Source organism: Poecilia reticulata, chromosome 1 (genome assembly GCF_904066995.2).
Source record: "Poecilia reticulata chromosome 1, P_reticulata-male-v2, whole genome shotgun sequence".
In the NCBI taxonomy this organism is placed as follows: domain Eukaryota; kingdom Metazoa; phylum Chordata; class Actinopteri; order Cyprinodontiformes; family Poeciliidae; genus Poecilia; species Poecilia reticulata.
Genome location: NC_088830.1, coordinates 32,796,939 through 32,812,774, shown reverse-complemented (window position 1 = coordinate 32,812,774; position 15,836 = coordinate 32,796,939). Strand labels below are relative to the sequence as shown.

The 15,836-nt window shown below is 42.8% G+C and overlaps 1 long non-coding RNA gene across 4 annotated transcripts in view; it reads right to left on the bottom strand.

Annotated features, from left to right (window-relative positions):
• Window positions 1-1,474: 1,474 nt before the first annotated feature.
• The window catches only part of LOC108166255 (uncharacterized), a 34,397-nt gene continuing 20,035 nt past the window's right edge, over window positions 1,475-15,836 (bottom strand). Inside the window, exons 3-7 of one of the 4 annotated variants that reach the window (XR_014089302.1) lie at window positions 15,022-15,138; window positions 8,536-8,656; window positions 8,182-8,246; window positions 2,071-2,131; window positions 1,475-1,967 (exon numbers count right to left, since the gene is read on the bottom strand). This is a non-coding gene — a long non-coding RNA (uncharacterized LOC108166255). Of the gene's footprint in view, window positions 1,968-2,070; window positions 2,132-7,750; window positions 7,978-8,181; window positions 8,247-8,535; window positions 8,657-15,021; window positions 15,139-15,836 lie in introns of those variants that run through there. The other 3 variants (XR_014089301.1, XR_014089303.1, XR_014089309.1) reach the window with 3 other exon arrangements.

Genomic DNA, 15,836 nt, shown 5'->3' with positions numbered 1-15,836 from the left:
TAGATGTATTTACATTTCCACATGTTGCTTTGGGAAAACAGGGGTCACCAACCTTTTGACATCACTTTACTCCTGAGAAACGGCCTTTATTGATCGTCCTGTTGCTCCCAATCCCTTTAGCAGCATCGATTTGCATAAAAGCCTACAGAAAGCAAATCATCTGGATGAGTTCATCTATTTTTTAAAGCCACAGAATGAATTTATAGAGCAGAACAGAGTGAAGTCACGAGGAAAAAGAAAAGATTGCAGGTTTGGTAGCAGCAGCATCTCTAAGCTTTGTGCACAACCCCTGCAGATCCTAAATTGGCTGAATTTCCAGATTCACTTTAGAGAATGCTTTATTTCCAACATCAAAGGCTTGGAGTACGAAGAACTATTTTTCCTGATGGCAGCAACTCCACACATGAGATCCACCACTCCACAAACTGCCACACTATTTACCTACAGCTACCTCTGAAGAACCAGAGAAACAGATCCTGTGTCTGCATCCAGGGGACGAACCAAATGAAGATGGATCATATGTTTCTGTCAGACTTCACAATCAGTTGTCTAATTTATTTTTTGGGTCATCATCAGTCACTTCTATCCAGCCGTGTTTTTCTCTGTGGCTTTACATCAGCCGTCTCCTGATACAAGCGTCAGATTTAGCTGCGGTCGTGGGTGTTTACCCCCGGCGCCTCCAGCCCACGGTGAGTGACACAGGTGTGATTTATGTCTCTTTGTCATTTTCTTATCTGTGTTTCTGTTGAGTGGCTTTTGTTTACTTTCTGTCCGTTTCTGATCCACTCTGTTATTTCATGCTGTTCTTCCTTTTCTGAAGGACGTTTTGTCCTTGCAGATCTACATTGTGACATATTAAATAAACCTTTGGCTTTTTTTATCTTCTTTAAATCTCCCTGGGTGTTTTATATGAGCAACATTAAAAGGATCTTTGCATATTTTACCCCCATAACGTAATGGTCACCAGACATTTAGGCCTGAGAAGTACAGCACTCCTGGTTTGAAATTATAACTGGAGTTTTATAACTTGTATCTAATTTTCTTTTTCAGTTTTCATTAATTTTTCAATTGGGGGAAAAAAACCTCTGTAGTGGATATTTTTTCAAAATCAAATGTTAAGATCTTCAGTTGCTTTTAGGATTTTTGGAGTATTTCCAAACAAAGAAGAACTAAGTATTTTTGCCTTAGTTCTTCTTTGTTTCTGTCTTACTGTATTTAATTATTCTTTGCTATGGTTAAGTTTATGTTTTCCCAGCTCCAGTTAGGATACACTCCTCTTTTCTCCTCTGTGCCATCTCTTTCTCCTTTCCTCTCCCTCAACCTGCCTTCTGCTCTCCCCTCACAGCTGCACCCGGTCTGGTCCCAGTGTTTAACCAGCTCTTTCGTTCACCACTGACTGCTTAAAATTTAAAATTCATTTGACGACCATCTTAGGAAAACAACCACATGTGAAAAATTACCTTGGTACATTTTTATTTTTTTTCCTCCAAACATGTGTTGTTGCTGTTTTGCTCTTCTGGATCCTGAAGAAAATTTGAAATGTCTATTTTATTTTATCTGCAAGTTTTTAACCATCTGAAAATGCTCCATGATTAAATGTTTTGTAGGTATTTAGAGGATTTTTGCTTCTTAGCTGCTCATCAGCAGTGAGACCAGAAAATCAAGGATCTGAAATGCAGTGAATCACTTCTACCCGAGACATGAGCGTCATTTTGTTGTTGCTAAATCATTTCTCATGCAGTGCTGATTGAGGTTGCTACAAACCTTTGGAGTCAAACTCTTCAGGTGACTGTAAACAAAACAAACTGTTGAATTATTGATCAAATCTTATTGAATTTTGCCTCCTCTGGTGTTGGAGGAGAATATAGGAGAGCTTGTTTAAAATGGAGGCGGTGAGGTGGAGTAATGTGTTTGGGAGCGCTCCACTCTGTAACTGTTCCTCCTCTTCATCATCATGGTGCCCTGAGCTGAAACAGAGGGAAATGGATGAGATTGTGATTCAGACAGCAGTGGTGGTCCAATCAATTGCTTTTTCAAATTCTGGTGGTGCAGCCCAAGCATTTTAAATACCTGCCTCTCCGTCTGAGGGGTTTCTTTTTCATGAGACATGCCTTCCCTGCACGCCCTCCTTCTGCTAAAAGATGCATTGATGGTGTCAAGCTGCCATATGCAAAACGCCGGAGAGGCAAAACAAGCTGCAGCAAACAGCCACGTCTTCGTTTTACAGATTACAATCAAATTACCTTCAAAACCATCATGACTCGGCATAAAAATCTGAATCTGTTTCTAGAGCTTTTAGTCGCTGGGAGCCTCAGAACCGCCACCTGTCCACGTCTCTGCAAACCAGGAACAATCGAAACATGTGGCAGACAGAGAATTTCCCATATGGATGTCAACATGAGCTGACACAACATCTCATTGCTGGAGGAGATGGAAGAAATTGATCTGCATGGAGGATGAGGGCTCCTGTATTATGCAACCCTTTCCTTTAGTTTTTATCCTGCATACAGACGTGTGCTTATTAGAAATGAAGGCTTATCTGCCTTCATTTCTAATATGAAGGCAGATAAGCCTTCATATTAGAAGGCTTATCTAATATAAGCCTTCTAATATGAAGGCAAGTTGGTACTATTATTATTATTATTTAATGTTTTTTGTTGTTTTTTTTCTCCTGCTGCCATTGATAAGTCACTTTTATTTGGTCTTGGGACTTTTATTTATGCCGTATTTTTACGGCATAAAAATACGCCTGCAGAAACTTTGAGTTTCTGCAGAAACTCAAAGTTTCTGCAGAGGAGACACGACTCCAGCTGATTGAATTGATATCAGAAGAGAATAAAAACATTGTGCTGTGTGAGCACGGTGTGGTTTTGGTTTTTAGCCTGAAATCGTTTTACTACCAGCTGCATTCTGTCTCTCTGAACCTGGTACTTTCAATTTGTTTCCATTCTTAATCATGTCTTCTGCTGGTTTTCATGATTCCACAATTGGCACAAGTTAACGTGACATGACTTGCCAGGGCCTTTTGGAAATAATAATCTGTTCTTAATAATTCACTTAGTTAAATAAACTGCATGTTTTTGTGAATCTGGTGAAATAAACTAGTTGTTTTGGTGAATTTGGTCTCCTGGGGCCCAGCCATGGAAGAAACAAAAGGACTGACGGGATAAAAACTCTAACTCCCATAATGCTCTGCACTAAACTGTCTTCATGCAGCTTCCAGGAAGGAGGAGTTTCTCCTGGCAATATAGGCTGAACTGGAGGGAAATATTGTCCTCACAGTAAAAGAAAATATATTTTATCCGTAATTTATTTCATTGTGTGGTTCTAAACTGTTAAGGTGTAAAAAATAATCTGGCTCAGTTTAAGTTGTGTTACTGCTGCATGTTGAGCCGAGTAACTCGATGGGCGGTTTGGTGTCTGGTGACGGAGGTCGGTCCGTTTATCGACGCGGTCGGTCCGTTTATCGACGCGGTCGGTCCGTTTATCGACGCGGTCGGTCCGTTTATCGACGCGGTTCCATAAACTGATGAATGTCGGGTCTGGGTGTATTTCTGTTGGATCAGAGATCGGCTCAGTGCAGAACTGCTGAGCACATTTTCAATGGTTTCATGATATTCAGCACAAACTGAGAAACATGTACACTCCTTTTTTTATTCCTTAAGTTTTTTAATTGCTTTAATTTTCATGCTTGTCTCAGGTTTCTTTGTTTTAAGTTTGAGGAACATTGAAGAGAGGCGCGCCTGAGTCTTTCAGTTTTGTGTGAAATCTTTGCAAATAGCAACAGATCAAGAGACACAAGGCAAATTGAAAAAGTGGATTAGAAATGAGCATTAATGGAATAAATATTGAGTTTTGAAGGAAGCTTATGTTTGCATTAAAATAATAATTCATCACTTATTGTCAAAATTGACAGTTGATAGCAATCCTTTAAGTTTTTAGTTCTTTGTTGGGGGGAAAAGTAGATACAAACAAAGTCTTGCTCAGCCTCCTCTTCATTGCGCCGAGTCTTTTATAGAGATGTCTAATTTTTCAAAGAGCTTGGGAGCGTTATTAGAGTGTCTCTTTTCTCTGGCTGACAGAAAGTGAGAAAATAAGACGATTTGTACAGTTTGTCGTTATCATCCATGAAACCCTCCAACACGCTGCCCATGCACAGCAGATCGTGTTTTCAACATGTGACGCCGTTTATACGTGCACATATGCTTGTTTGCTTTGCACATGTGAAAGTGCACAGGGGCATCTGGCCGTCTCTGATATTTCACATTTCCATTCAGGCCGAGAGCGGGCAGGCTTGGCACCTAATGAGCCGATTACTGGAAGCAGCATATGGCGTGTTCGCTGTGGTTTCTGCGGGCTGCACCATTAGTGATGATGAGAGCCGGGAGAGATGTGGAGACAGGGAGGGTCATCGTATGGAGAAGACGCAAAGACGCACTGCACAGAGAAAGGAGGCAGAACGCTCCTCCACTTTGTGTTGCATCATTAGAAAGTCAACTTTAGATGAAGGCAGAACTTAAACACTTTTTAATCAGGGATGAAATCAGCCTGTTGGTGCAGACTGATGCGTATTTACAGGACAATTTTAAAGGAAGGTTTTTGTTTTAAAAAATTGATGCTCATTAAAAATGATGACTAAACTTTTAGTATGTAACCAAAAAATAACAGAGGATGTCAGACTAATTAAGACTATGCATGGCGCTCAGGTAGAGTGCATGTTGTCTTTATAAAGTGGATTTATGCAGATTGTTTCAGGGAGAATTTTTAATGAATGACTCACCTGAGGGCTCTTAAAGCTGGAACTACCTTATGGTGAGCCAACAGGCTCGGCTGTATATTAACTACTCCCCTAGAATATCATCAAGCCGAGAACTTTTCAGACTTCATGACTGTGATAAACAAACAGAAATATAAAGCCCTCAGCTCCATGGGTCACCTCAAAGTCTTTGACTTTTCCCGTTTCTCTGAGCAGCAGGGAAGCTGCAGCCGTCTCTCTGAGCGCCGCTCTGTTCTCTGTGGGACTTTTCCCCCAGATGAAATATTTTTATTAACACTTTGTTCTCTATGTATTAAGTTTTGAAGACGTTTCATTTTCCATGAGGTGAGCTGAGTAAGGCATTTCTTTTTGTTTCCAGTGGCTTCTAGCTGACCTGAGGTCAGTTCAGTAGAACAGAAAAGTTTTAACCCAACTGCTTCCAACAGAACCTCCAGGTTCCAGCCTGGTGGCCGAGCATTTTGTGTCTCTGACTAAAAGCATTCACTGCTGAAGAAAGCAGTTATGTAGATATTATTTACTTCTCTTTGCTCTGATTGTACAAGATGCAGCTCTTGTCAAGGACGTTCAGTTTTGGCTACAGGTTCTGTCTGAAGTCCAGCTCACGTCTCGACAGCATCTGACCCGGACTGACCGTCAGCAGCACCAAACCTCTGTCAGGCCAGAAGCCCCCATGCCTCAGTCATGCAGCTGAACGTTTCATGATATTAATGCCTTTGTAAATGAATATTGTGATTGCATCAATGAGACTGGGTCCGGAGTGGGACTCGGACCCGGAGCGGGACTCGGACCCGGAGCGGGACTCAGACCCGGGCCAGTCCGGAGCGGGACCCGGACCCGGGCCAGTCCGGAGAGGGACCCGGAGCGGGACTCAGACCCGGGCCAGTCCGGAGCGGGACTCGGACCCGGGCCAGTCCGGAGCGGGACCCGGAGCGGGACTCAGACCCGGGCCAGTCCGGAGCGGGACTCGGACCCGGAGCGGGACTCAGACCTGGGCCAGTCCGGAGCGGGACTCAGACCCGGGCCAGTCCGGAGCGGGACTCGGACCCGGAGCGGGACTCAGACCCGGGCCAGTCCGGAGCGGGACCCGGAGCGGGACTCAGACCCGGGCCAGTCCGGAGCGGGACCCGGAGCGGGACTCAGACCCGGGCCAGTCCGGAGCGGGACTCTGACCCGGAGCGGGACTCAGACCTGGGCCAGTCCGGAGCGGGACTCTGACCCGGAGCGGGACCCGGAGCGGGACTCAGACCCGGGCCAGTCCGGAGCGGGACCCGGAGCGGGACTCAGACCCGGGCCAGTCCGGAGCGGGACCCGGAGCGGGACTCAGACCCGGGCCAGTCCGGAGCGGGACTCTGACCCGGAGCGGGACTCAGACCTGGGCCAGTCCGGAGCGGGACTCTGACCCGGAGCGGGAACCGGAGCGGGACTCAGACCCGGGCCAGTCCGGAGCGGGACTCGGACCCGGAGCGGGACTCAGACCTGGGCCAGTCCGGAGCGGGACTCAGACCCGGGCCAGTCCAGACCGGGACTCGGACCCGGAGCGGGACTCAGACCTCGGCCAGTCCAGACCGGGACTCAGACCCGGAGCGGGACTCGGACCCGGGCCAGCCCGGAGGACTCGGCCCAGAAGAGCTGCATGAAACTGAAACATTTTCTGTCTGAACATTATTATTAAAAATGTAAACGTCACTTTTACAAAAAGTAAATTAGTCAAATAAGTGGCTGTGAAAGTTTTAAAACAATCCTGTAAAAACGCCATCAGATGTTTATTCTAATCTTCTGCTTTCTCTGGTTTTCTTGTGTTTAACTATAACACAAGTATTTCTATGATCCTCAGAAGAATTGTCAACAGAGTTATGTCTGCAGATTAATCCGAGTGGAAAATAATAGAAAAATAATAACTGTAATGTGAGTTTCTGTCATAAACCTAAACCTACAGCCGAGTGTTTTAGTCTCATTTCTCCTCATCCATGTATTTTCAATTTGATTGAAAAAGAAGCTCAATAATCAGGACACTAAACACCATAATACCAATAAAATCATCCTGAATCTGTCAGAACCAAGAGTCCCTGCAGAGCACAGAAAAACTTTGAAATCCTAAACTTTAAAAATAAAATGTTCCAAAATGAGCCTTTTTATTAGTGCATAATTCAGGCCCATTTATTATTTATTGAACCGGATGAGGACAGGCTGCAGTCTTAGAGGTTATACAGAAAATCTTCAGCTGCAGAAATAACTCAGAGGTAGGAGGAGAGATTGAACTGGGAATTAAAGGAATGCATGAGAAAAACCCACATCTTTTTCATCATGTCAGTTATAATATTAATATTCTGTGGCTCACGTCTCGTTTAAGGCTTTAATTGGTCGCTTTTCTTTTTGTTCTTCTAAACTTTATATTTGTCTTTAATTTATTTTTGAGTATTTTGTCCTTTTATTATCAGAGGTGGAACTGGATTCATGATTTACAGAAATTATTAAAATATCAATACAAACATGAATTTAATTCACTTAAACTGGTTATTCTTTATGTCCTAAATGAGTTCAGTTCAGTTTAGCATTTTATGCATTTTGATGATTTTGTTTTAAGGCTTTTATAACATGTGATGAATTAAACACCCAATTACATTAAAATGGTCTTCATATTTCTTTATTGGAGACATAAAAATCCAGAGATGAATTTTAGTTTTTCATTTATCGTAATAATTTTATTTCACACAAACAATGAAAATTAGCTAAAGCTTTTCTATTTCAGGATTTAGTCCTCTCTCTGTATAATTTCAGATCCAGAAATGTATATATGGATTAAATGGTTATATAAACATTGTAGTTTAATTCTAGTTACAAAATGTGTTTAAGTTCAGTTTATCTCAGCAGATAAAAATGTCCCTACGGCTTCCTGTAACACTGCTACCAGCGGCGTCTCTGTGCGCCGCCCGCTGGCTCTGAGATCTGCCCTCAAAGCTACACCCACAACCCAGAACCACATATTTGAAGCAGAGGCCAGGACCCTCTCACACACACACACACACACACACGCACACACACACACACACACACACACGCACACACACACACACACACACACACCCTCCATAACCTGACTCCAGGCTGAAATGTGACGCATTTATTTTCATGCCAAAAGGAGAAAACTCCAGCTTGAATCCAAACGCTCCATCAGGATGTTCATTCCAGAATAAATTTCACTGAAATAATGAAGTTGTTCAAATTTAGCTTCTAAAAATACAAACCAAAAAATGAAATCAAACAGATAGAAAGTTTCTGGTCAAGCACAAAAATCCCGAGTGTTTCCAGGCTTGAACAGGGCGCTCCTGTAGAGCAACACAGCTGAAGCTGAGTGGCTCAACCAGATGAGGCTCAGATTGAGTCCCTCTAAAAATCTCAATTACCTGAAACTGGAGGTTTCCTCCACTTCATCCACTGGGAGAAACCTGTCGGGTTGTAATGAAACCTTCTGTCGTCGTGTAAATGTAAAAAAAAAAACATCATAGGGTTTCCTTAAACGTTATCAAGAGACTGCAAAGATTACCAGGCTTTAAACTTTAAAACGTACAATTCAGATTTATGCTGTGTTGTACTGAACTGTACCTTTTCAATATGAAATGCTTTTAACAATGTATATTAAAAATACAATAAAGTCATGAAAGATTTTTATTTTTTAAATTAAGACTCATGTTTAAACAGACTTTACACACTGAGCTGTCGGGTCAGACGAGCATCACAAACAGGAAGTAGATGTTTACCTGCAGAGGTGGTTTCCTCTGTAATCCTCTTCAGAGACTCGGCCCGTTCTCGTCAGGAACACTTGGGAGTTCTGATGGATCGTGTCTGTTTCACCTGCAGGACCGTCCTGAGGAGGGAACGCTGGAAACCAAGAGACGGGGAGCTGTGGTGAGTGAGCGCCGCGGTGGGAAGGTGAGTTAGTCAATGTTCACTACTGTAGAGCTCTGTGATCCAAAAACTCTCAGGATGTCATCGTAACCCAGAAACAGAGGATCAGCTGCAAACATGGCAGGAAATGGAGAAATCATGACATGGAAACAATAACGACAGTCAACCAGATACTGTAGGAGACGGCACTGAGAGAAAGTACAACGTTTTTACTTCCTCTGCATGAGATACAGATGCCCTGCAGCAGGAGAGTTCAAAAGAAAAGCTCTTTGATTTCTCAGCCTGAGATAAAACAAAATGTACAAACATTAAGGAAATCTGGGAATTATTTGAGTTTGAGATTTTTTTTGAAACGTAGAAAAAGGCTGAAATGAGACTCATTATCTGACTTCTTCAGAAAATGAGAATTCAGCCAACGACTCATTTTAGATTCAGGCAGATCACACAGTTATCCAGGAGAACATGAAACATATTTATGTCTTTTCTCATTTATTTAATTTGAAAGAAATGTAGATATTGTTTACTAAACACGGTCAGCTCCTTGGGAAAGAACAGGCATCTCATCATGACGGCTCGCAGCTGAATCAGGGGAAACAAGCTGCAGGTTGGAACCAGACGTGTTTATCAACCTGCAGACCGTCCTGGATCTCCTTCACCTCTAAAACCTCCACAAATGCCTTCAGCTGCTTTCGTCCTCACCGGGTTTGATCATATCTGTCTCTGTTCACTGACAGCAGCAACACATTTCTATTAAAAAGCATCAAATATGAATCATGATACAGCAATGGAAAAATTACTTTAAATCTGACTGTAAGCATAATTCTTTCTTAGCCTTATTTTGAACAATGAAACAGTAAAAATGTTAATGTTTTAATTTGAGATGAGGTGATGAGCTCTACCATGATCTATTGCAACATCCACACCGGCCCTGGTCCATATGATGCATGAAAGCCTTAAAATGATTTCATGTTTTTGTAAGAGGCCCTTCGTCTCAAGTCTCTTTCAGTTTTACATGTGTGAGAGGAAAATAACCCAGAAACATGACAGGCATGTTCTCTACTCCTTCCCGTTTTGAAAAGCAGCTTATTTATCACCAAAACGCAGTGAATGAAATACATAAGACTGTACACACACATACCACTTTAATATATCAGCTTCTCTGTTTTTTAAAGGTTTTGTTGGCTCTAGTGGCCTTTATTTGAAGGTAGTTTGACAGGAAGGAGGGTTATGAGAGAAACAAATGTTGTCAAGCTGGGAATCGAGCCTGTGACCGCCGGCGTGAGGACTAAGGCCTCATTACATGGGCTGTGCTTTGACCCTGCGCCACCACAGCACCCCTTCTGTTTTTCTGTTTTATCTGACATCACTTTGCTACATTTTTTATTTGGATTTGATCCCATGAAGTAAAATAAAGAAGACAAATAAAAACCTGGAAAATAAAATATACGACATGAGTTTGATGTTATATATGTTGTAAAGCAGATCAATTACTGGGGAGTTTCATGTCTGTGAGGATAATGCATTCAACCTTATTATTGCTTATTGCATCCATCAGATTCAAAGGCCTAAAGAGACGTTAAATCTGAGCCGGAAAAACATTTGAGGTCTTCGTGTCAGACGCTGAAGCTGCGAGTGTGGCTGTGTTTCTATTGTCAGCGTTTCCAGTCAGGATTCATTACCTAATTAAGCCGTGATTTAAGCCTGAGGAAGGAGAACATCGGGAGCCTCGTCAACACGCTTATATTTGGCTCTCTGTAAAAACTCTGCATCACAACTGCGCTGCTAATTGATGGGAATGTCTTGGGCTCTTGCCGTCTTCAAAGAGGAAAATCGCAGTCGGTCTCGCTCACAGTCGTATCTAAAACACGGCGGCACACCCACGCAGACAGAAAGCCCGAGGGAGGCCGGTTACAGTGACATTCAACATCAAACTCAACGCGTCTCCGTAACTCTGCTCAGCCGGTTGTGTCTGTGCGCCCTTGGTCACCGGCTGCACCGGCATTCTGCGTGACAAATGCCCCCTCCAGTGTGTCACAACGGGAAAGTTGGGGAGTTGATGCTGCGTTTGCGTGGTGGGGAAGGCCTTCAGGCTGGCTCTGTGTTTAATGAGCTTGGAAAGAGCCCAGACTTGGGTCTCTTTCATCCCTGTCACTGCTAATGCAACCAGTTAGCTCGGTAAAACACGAGCCCTCCCAAAGCTGTCCCATCTTCTTCACATCTCTGTCTCTCCGGAGTCTAACTGCACCTCTCGGCCGTTTCCTCACCTGGTCCATTTGTTTCCCCTGTTGGATCCACTGCTGCGCCTTCCGGCCATCGGTGAGGCGCCCTGTCCTTCCGCTTGCTGCTTCATTAGCCATGTTTCCCTCAGACTCAGGTTTTCTACCCTGTGTGCATTTTCACCTTCTGTCACATCACAACCACAAACTTCAGGATTCCATTAACACAAAGTACATCATAATGGGGAAATTAAAATGTGGTTGTTTTTTTTTTACCATTTCATACTAATAAAAATCTGTAAAGTGTGGCATGCATTTATATCTACTCCTCTACTCTGATACCCTTCAATAAATTCCACTGCAGAACACGACTATTTACCTTTACTCAATTTTAACAGGTTCAGAAAATGGACAGCAGGCAAAATTATATAAATATTATGGAAAATGTTTCCCATTTTTCTCCCTCAATTCATAAAATGTAACTAATATACAGATTCAACTCGTGTGTCTTGAAATATTTCAACCCTAACCCTTTTTATTTTACTCAAATTCAATGTCTCAGAAAATTAAACTATAAAAAATGAAACTGAAACCTCATGATGTCACGTCCTGACCAGCTGATTAACTCCAAACAGCGGGTGAGGTTCCATGACCCTAGATGGACACGGTCACAGCTTCATCTTCCAGGAGAGAAAAGGAGCTTCAAGAGGCAGTTTGGACCTTTTATAAATGCTCTTAAAACTTTGACTAAAACCAACGAAGAAGCAAATAATAGTTTTAAATATAGATAAAACAAATGCAGCTGTTAGCTGTTTCTCTCTGTTTCATTGACTTTCCACAACCGAATGAAGCTAAAAGTATCCGTAGTATGATCTGAATCTATTTCTCTCATTCGGTTAAAAACTGTTTATTCATATCAACCCCTCACAGAAAGATCCTTTTGTAGATATTTATCAAAAATCACAAATTGTCTGATGTTACAGGTCAGGTAACATTTGCGGCTCTAAAGTTTAATTTCACTGGCTTGAGGGCAGAAATAGCTCTTTGGATTGTAAAGGTTGCAGACCCCTGCTATGTTCACACAGTGAACCATTACTGCTTTATTACCGCTCTTTGACAGAGCCTTCACAAGCATTCCTTATTGCAAATAAACATCACTGAAGTAGCTGGAGTTAAAAAAAATGTCTGGAATGTAACATCAAAAGCTATCTGAAGTAAAATATTTCGCTTATTTGTTGTCTTTTTCCTTCTCTTTTTTCTTTCCTTCAATAAATGGCTCTGACATGAGATACACTTTGCAAACATCTGGGAGAAGTGATGTAAGAGTCCGGGAGACGGCGGGGCTGCAGATCAAACACAGAGGGAGGGAAGAGGGGGATTTTCCTCCGTCTAATAAGCCAGAACCCTTCCACCTTCATTCATCCATCTTAAGGAAGCAGAGAGGGGAGACTGCCGGCTAACCACCGCCATGCTGATGGAGCTGAAGCTCTTCGTTAGCGCCCAGATCAGGTCAGATCCCGCTGGCTGCTTGTGGTCAGACTGGGAGAAGGTCTAAGACTTCAGACAGAGAGGAACGCCTCAGTCTGACTGAAAGTCACCTAAATGGTTTGCTTCAGACTGATTCTACTAAAGTCTCTCTAACAAAAGCTGTATTAGAGTAACAGAAGTTTTTCCGTTTTACACAAACAAAATCTGTACATGTAAAGAAAACTGTGAATTAAAATGACAACCCTGTCTTTAGGTATTAGAATTGCTCATGGAAACCTTAAAGTGTTTCAATCAACCCATCAGAATCCAACACAGGCCCTACAAGACAAAAAAACAAAAAGAAAGAACAAAAGTGTCTGTATTTCCAGAAGTTATTCCTCCTCTCATTGCCCAAATGTTTGTTTGTTCCATCCATCCATCCATCCATCCATCCATCCATCCATCCATCCATCCATCCATCACCCTGGATGTAAAAACTAATTTTACCCAGCGATGCTGGCATTAGCTGATTCTGATTTCTTTGAGAACATTCCAGGTTGTTTTCTCATGTGAGCAGTCGTCACATCAGTATTAGCATTAGTAGCAAAGGCTAGCTAACGCCGTGTTACAGAGCAGTGGCAGTGAAACCTTGGAGGAAGGTAAATTTACTTCAGCATGCTATGTTAGCATAGTGCACACTGTTAGCACAGCTGACAGAAAAACACCTACCGTCTCCATGTGTGTTGCCCAAACTTAACCTTATTTTAAAAAGGTTCAACTTTCCACATTCAGAGATCCATGACAGACTTTTGAAGCCTTCATGTTATCTGCTGAGGTTTTCCACTCCTGCAGCCTGAATGAACCATAAACATTGAATAGAAAATACATTTTATTTGTAATATCTTCTTTCATCTCCATACTTCACCGATACTGAGAATTACTAACTTTCCATATTCTTCCCACAGTAACAACTTCCACACTAAGGAGTGTAGCAGCCTGTGAGACTTTATATTATTCAGTACGTGGCATCCCCAATTAGAAAGATTGGATTTTTTTTTACATTTTCCAGTTGTCACCCCTGCCTGCTTCCTGTCTACACAGTGACTTACTCAGATTGTATCTCTGAATCTCTCTTCATGAACCTGAACCCTGATTAATGCCTCAGGGATTCTGGATCTCTTCTGGCTTATTTGCTGCTGACCTGTACTCTTCACCTGACCACTGAGCTTTGGGTTATAGACGGTCACCACTCACTTCCCCATGGTGAAACCTGACCACTGGATTAGTGTGTGTAATCCAACTGAACTACCTGAACTTCCACTCTCCGTTCGTCTTCATCCCAGATTCCCAGAGGATTCATCGCTATGATCCAGCAGTGAAACAATCCCAAGTAAAAGGATCAATGTTGCACCTCGAAGAACTTAAGTTCATAGAGATCCATGTTGCTGAAGAGGATCCCCTTGGACCACCTCTTCCAGGTAACACATTACATCCTGTTTACATTTTGTCCTCACTTTCGCTCAGCTTCCCGTCTGCATCAAAGTGTGAACTGAAAGCTGATCCTTAAATGAGTCTGCCGATCATCTCACATTCTTTCCTCAGGTGTGGACAGAGTTCAGGGTCCAAGTCCTGTTTGATTAACTTCCAGCATGCATGTTTTTGGACCATGGGTCCCAAAGAGTGACGTGTGCAAGAGGAGAACATGCAAACTCTGTGCAGAACCCAGAACCTTCCTGCTACGATTAACAATGCTACCAACTGTACCACCGTTTAGGGAAAAAAAAAATCAGCACTAAGTATTTTAAATATAGTTCCTGTGATTTGTTGTAATCATTAGTGCATGTGACATGCACTTTCCAAAGGCTTTTTCTTTCCAGGGTAAGAAGAATGCCAAAGGAAATTTGGTCTCCCTGCAGTTCAGAGCTGTCATCCACTTTGGAACAAGAAATGCATTTAAAAAGGGGGTCAGAACTACTGAGCAGCCAAAATCTCACATAAAGCCCAAATGGGAAAACATGCTGCTTTGAAAACTGCAACAATTGGTCTCCTCCGTTCCCAAATCCTCACAAAGTGTTGTTAAAAGCAAGGCTGACGCAACAAGGTGGTAAACACGCTGCTGTCCAAAGATGTTAAGAGTTCTGCTGGAATTAAAGCCAAACAGAACCTGGAAAGAAAGTCTCAAATCTTTAGATTGTAAAATAATAAACACAATTAATTCTGTCTAAAGAGCAGGAGTCTTTCATTTTTTACTTAACTAATTTTGAGTCTAGTGGTAATCTGTTCTAATGTTCTTATTTTTCAAAAATCTCTGGTGAGGAAAACAATTAAGGCCACACTAGTGCAACCCTGCTGCACAACTGTGCAGGACCGTAAGCAGCTGGTGAGGAAGGATCAACCCAGGACCACACAAGAAGGAAAAGAGAGCGGTCAACGTTGAATATGGCAGGCGAGGGAGACGAGGAATTAGTCTCACCATTTATGGGGATCAAGCAGATCTACAGGAGAGGTAAGTCCTCGTGTGAATTAGTTTTTAATCTTCACTGAGGTTGGGCAGGGAGGGGTGAGCGGTTCGGATAGTGATTCTTTCTCCTTGAAAGCATTGGAGGGTGAACAGGCAGCTGGAGGCCGACGATGTAACCAGGTAGGTGTTCTTACCGGAGCAATCCGAGGAACGGCGAAGGCGAGAAGCAGAGAGAGGGTATCAGAGCTGTGAGAGGCAAGGTGAGGCTGAGGTCCAGGTGTCTAGAAAGGAGTCGTCCACAGAGGGTCCAACTGTGAGGGGAACTGGAGGAGATGAAGGTAAACGACAGTTTACTGCAGGCATGATCACTTATCTTCATCTCAGTGCAAATCTGCTGTTCTGTTTTCAAACTACACCATAAACATGGCTGACTGACGCCACTCCAGAGTCAGAAAGGTTACCACTGTACTCCAGAATACCTGGGCCTCCTCAGCAGGTAGCCTGCTCTGACGCTTCCCGTAAAGAGCAGGCAGTCCACAACACTGGCAGAACCAGGTGAACTCCCAGGTACTGCTAAGCTTTGACTTACATAACCACAAGTCACAAAACATTTTTGTTTTCATTTTTTTAAATCTAAATTTGAACCTTTTCAGGACTCAACAAGCAGAAAAATATTAAACTAACAAGACTGTCGACCATGCAAAGGAAGACAGATGAGAAAAGGGCAAAAAGTCAACTGTCTCAGATCCACTGTAGCGTCTACGGATGTCTGCAGTGGTTGTCTGAAAGGATGAAAGTCTGTGGAAGTTTGAGGAGAATAAAAACCGTTTTTACGTCTTCAGGGTGATTTACAGGCCGGTTTGTTTTGCTTTAAGGGACAGTCTAAGTGTGGCACGTGGATGCTGCTGGCATTTTATGACCGCACGAGTGGGACCTGAACTGTGTAACGCTCACTTTGGGGTAATCTACTTAGAGCTGAAGTGCTGGCAAATAACAAGAGCTTTCATGC